Source organism: Palaemon carinicauda, chromosome 3, assembly GCF_036898095.1.
Source record: "Palaemon carinicauda isolate YSFRI2023 chromosome 3, ASM3689809v2, whole genome shotgun sequence".
Classification (NCBI taxonomy): domain Eukaryota; kingdom Metazoa; phylum Arthropoda; class Malacostraca; order Decapoda; family Palaemonidae; genus Palaemon; species Palaemon carinicauda.
The window spans coordinates 118,778,407-118,783,701 of record NC_090727.1 but is presented as its reverse complement, the minus strand read 5'-3'; the positions used below and the strand labels follow the sequence as shown (position 1 = coordinate 118,783,701).

Here is a 5,295-nt window from a genome sequence, read left to right as displayed (position 1 = left end):
CGAAAATGGAGCCTAAGGCACAACAACGATTGAAAGTAGCAAGCAAGTAGCCTACTATAAATACGACACTTTATAGTGAATCACATGACTAATGACTATAAGACAAGAGCATACGGAACAGTATCCTAAGAGGGTAGTTTATTCTATAGGCAGTTCTCAGTACCGAGGATGACATGTTCATAAAACATAACCAAGAAATACACAATAAATACTGACAAAAACACTTGATATAGGGATAAATATCATGATTTATACACTTGATGGTTTTAGTCTAACTGAAACGTAAATCCTAAAACGGACCTCTTACAGGAAGGTGGTGATCTACATTTTATTAAGGCCCCTTAGAGCAACCATTGACACTCATTAAATATAAATCAGAAATGTAAGTTTAATTTCAAAGTATTCCCAAGTTACTCCGCATACCATCGCTTTCATCAAGACAAGAAATATCCTCTCTTGATCACTTTTGAGGCCACAGGACAATACAAGGGAATACATCATAAGGTAAACGAATCTAATAAAGAAATGAATGCTACATCACCTTCCCGTAGCAAACATACAACTTCCCATCTATCTCGTAACAAGTCAGGTTGGCCGAGCGGTCTAAGGCGCCAGATTTAAGCTCTGGTACTCGAAAGAGTGCGTGGGTTCGAACCCCACACCTGACAATGGTGATTTGTTTACTTATTTATCCTCGCTTATCGTAGCATGTGTGAATGCATGAACCTCTTGTTAAATAGCTGGAATCAATTTGAAAAATAAGAAATCTGTGCAAAATGGAGGATAATTTTATTTCTATTAAAATACTGAAACGTAATGGTGTCACGTATCATAAAAGGAATATACATACTTTTGGGGTGCAGGAAAATTATTTTGATAAAGGATGCTTCAGACTACGCTAACCCACACAGGATTGGCGGAAATATTTATGAGTTCAAATTGTTACAGCAACATGAGCATTCCATCCGATTAGGTCACAAACGCATGAACATAATCATTCCTTATACAATTCTGGCAACCTGTTCACAGCATAACTTTGGGAAGTCCCTGCCAAAAGTGTCACTACAACATGAACACGGTGTTTACTACAACTGGTGATTAATAAAATGTCACAGGAAAAGCCATGATAAAAGAAAAAAAAATAAATATTACTTTAAAAAAGATGTATGATGTCAGCGATCAAAGTTTATATCAATGCAGTATAAATGGAGAAAGAATTATGCAGCATTATATATATATATATATATATATATATATATATATATATATATATATATATATATATATGTATATATATTGCTAATCATTAACATTATCCACTACCTTCTCGTTTCAAAAAGATTTTCATTCATCAAATGTGGAGGACACCGTCATTAATATATCGGTAATAAGTAGAATAGCCCAAAAGTAAAAAGAAAAAAAATGACAATATTCAATGTCAAACACCTTGGAACCACCGACATGGCAACTCAGAAGAGTGCTAGAGGTCGCTTTTTGTACTGAGTAAATGACAGTGAGCGATGCTCTCTCTCTCTCTCTCTCTCTCTCTCTCTCTCTCTCTCTCTCTCTCTCTCTCTCTCTCTCTCTCTCTGCGCAAGAGAGAGAGAGAGAGAGAGAGAGAGAGAGAGAGAGAGAGAGTTGAAAGTTTATAAACAGTTCTACCCTCAGGAGATGAGACATCATAACGTAACCACACACATAAAAACACAGTCACTAGTTACATATGCCAATGGATTCTTGTGCGCATGGCAAGTGTGTGACTTGATGATAAATACCGAACAAGAACAAGAGCCTTCCTGGAAAGATTCAGTTTCATGAATAGTAACTTTTTTCTCATTCATCTGTTGTAATGAGAGAGAGAGAGAGAGAGAGAGAGAGAGAGAGAGAGAGAGAGAGAGAGAGATGATTTTTGGCATTAAGAATTTGAAATATCTATAAACCTTATAAAGGCTTTAGAAATCTTTGCCATATGGCCCCTAATCTGGGACCGAGGAGGCCATCCAGTAGTGGTGGGAATATGTGGAACCTCTGCTGTTGCACAATGAAGTAATAGGTTGGACAGCAACAAGGATCAAAGGAAAAAAGTGGGTGCGGCTCGGGGAGGAAGGACGCTGCAAAGTGCCTAAAGTACGGTGCACTGACAACGCAAAAACAACTCCTCTTCCACAAGACATGGGAATATAAACAGGTTTAAGAGAAACTTCCATTATCCAATGAAGTTAAGACTCGACGGGAATTTCTTGGGACACTTGTCGTGATATTACATGGACACAAACACACACACGTATATATATACATATATATATATATAAATATATATATACATACATATATATATATATATATATATATATATATATATATATATATATAAGTATATACACACAGGCACACACATATATATATATATAAACACACACATATATATATATATATATATACATATATATATATATGTATATATATATATATATATATACATATATATATATATATATATATATATATATATATATACATTTACACACACAATACGATGTCATATATAATTTATAAAATACGATGTCAAATAGAAACTCAATGCAAAGACATTTCAACTTAAAAAGACCTTCTCTCTCTCTCTCTCTCTCTCTCTCTCTCTCTCTGTGTGTGTGTGTGTGTGAGAGAGAGAGAGAGAGAGAGAGGAGACTTCTGCTAGCAAAGCCAACCGGATGCATGTCAAACACTGCCCTTGGGATGAGCGCATGACTGATGATGACTTGCAAGTTGCAATCATACGCCAGCCAACCTTCTCTCTCCAAACAGACTAAAGTTCCTCAAAAGATCAAACAATAGACTGGTAGATGCATGAATCAGGCGATGTATATGAGTGTCAATAGAAAAATAAAATTATTGGAAACGGTAGGGGAAGGAAACCTAAAAAGTAGCTTCTCTGCGTAGCAAAGGGAGAGCAAATTAATTCTTGACTCATAGGACATTTAAAAGCAACAATTCTAATGCTGAGAGAGAGAGAGAGAGAGAGAGAGAGAGAGAGAGAGAGAGAGAGAGAGAGAGAGAGAGAGACGACACTTGAAGGAACAAGGTATAATTTTTAAAAGAGCACAATAAACCGCTTTATAAGATACCTGTACTTGGGAGTAACAAATAACCGTGATGAGATGGGTAACCAAGAACCATAGTGAACAATGATAAACACCATTATCACCAAAACCCACAACAAAAACAACAATGTTATAAATAACACTTTTAAACCTGACTGGGAAATAAGTTCAACCTAAACCAAGTGCGTAGACCATCAGCTTGGTAAATTATGCCATACTATTCTGATTGGGTTCAACCTTCCTTATAATAGAACGAAGAATGAATGCCTTTCTTATTTATGGGAACACTAAATTAATGTAGAATTCTGGGGGTCACTGTTCGGATGTTTTAATCATCTGAATCATTTGTTCCCATGAATATCACTCTTCTTACCACAAATTTTATTGAGAGAGAGAGAGAGAGAGAGAGAGAGAGAGAGAGAGAGAGAGAGAGAGAGAGAGAGAGAGAGAGAGAGAGAGAGAGAGAGAGAGATATTATTATATAACTGAAAATCGATGGGAAAAATTCCGTCATGGACTGGCTGTCAACATTACTTTGCCTTTAGGAAGTTCTTTGGTAATAATTGTCAAGTGGCAGCTCTGGTTTCGAATTGTTATTTTTTTTCCTATATACATCCTTCGGAAGCTTTCATGATTTCCTTTTGTAAAGAAAATACACGACATAGTTTTTTCTTATCCAACATCTGTATTACGTAAAACAACCAGCTTTCAAAACATATTACAAGCTAAACAAATTTCCTTTTTGAATTTTGTAACTGTAAACGTTTCGACGATAGTTTTGACACCAGATAAATTACTGAAGCAGTTTTTTGTGGATATGAATGTTGAACATGATACAGTAAATCACAAAATTCTTCTCCTGAAGTTAGCCAAAGCTGTTCATAACGCAAAAATTGTGAAAATTATATAATCAATGCTCACAAACCTTTGTTGAAATGGATGACAAGAAGGGCAGATATCGTACACAAAAAAATGGTCTATCATAAAGCTCTGTTCCGGCCCAATACTTCTTAACATCTATACAAATGACAAGCCAGAGTTTGATAACATCCGAACTTGTGTATCACCACACAAGCTCGCACATTTGAAACTATCGAAGAGAGACTATCAGCTGCTCTTGAACATCTCCGAGAGTACTACAAAATTAATGTAACTCAATGCCAATCCTGGAAAGATGCAGGTAAATGTATTCCACATAAACAACCTCCAGCCAAAAAGAAAATTAAACATCGGGAATAATGAGACTGGAGCATGAAGACTTGTCTGTATGTCTGGGAGTCACATTAGAACGAAATCTGTCTTTTGCGGAATATGTAAGGAAATGAAAGTAAAAAGTTGCCACGAGAAACAATCTATCAGGCAAATTTGCTAACTCTAACTGGGGAACAGATCTAAATTTAGAACAACAGCTCTAGCACTATGCTACTTAGCATGGGCACGCTCAAGTCAAGCTCACAAAATAGATCCTGAGCTTAATAAAACAATATAGAATAATAACCGGCACCTTGTAAGTAGCACTACTTCTCTCACTACATTTTGGCGGGTATTGCACCACCACACATTCGCAGTGACATCCATGCCAAGATAAAGAAGCATAGTCAAGAAAATGATACGAGACACCCGCTCTTTGGTCATAGAACCTCAATAAGAAGAATGGAAGTCCAGAAAGAGCTTTACAACCATTCCGAGTTTAGATCCTGAGCAGTCAGCTCAACATAGGCTCCTCAAAAAGTGGAGAAACTGAGACCACTACCCACCAAATACTGCCACCCAGAGTTCAAATGAACAACTCCAAAGTAGAACAGCCTCTCTAGAAAAGAATGGGTAACATTATATAGAAAAGGTCTGGGGTGGGTAAGACTGGGAGCCACACCTATAAATGGGTTCAGTGAGAATTTCTATTCAATTTAATCATTTTATTTTCAATTCAAATGTGGTTTTTCGCTTTGTTAAACATCCGTGAGAAATTGCAGGTCTATACTTTTTTTAATGGTAACGTATTCTGCAATATTTTTTAAAAACTTTACTAAAGGTGCTGTTCAAGAGATTAAAGATTTCATAAGTGATATGAGCTGATCTGTTTGGACTTCCGTACTCCTGTTTAATTTCTTAGTAGTCTGCCTTGAACAGAGCTAGCAAAAGTATTTTGTTTTCAACCATCCTTTAATAATTGTGAAAGGGTAAAATATTTTAA

At 36.1% G+C, this 5,295-nt stretch overlaps 1 non-coding gene across 1 annotated transcript; it reads left to right on the top strand.

Moving 5' to 3' along the window:
• The first annotated feature begins 584 nt into the window (after positions 1-584).
• On the top strand, positions 585-668 carry TRNAL-UAA (transfer RNA leucine (anticodon UAA)). The gene has a single exon. It is a non-coding gene; the product is annotated as a tRNA-Leu (tRNA).
• Positions 669-5,295: the final 4,627 nt, after the last annotated feature.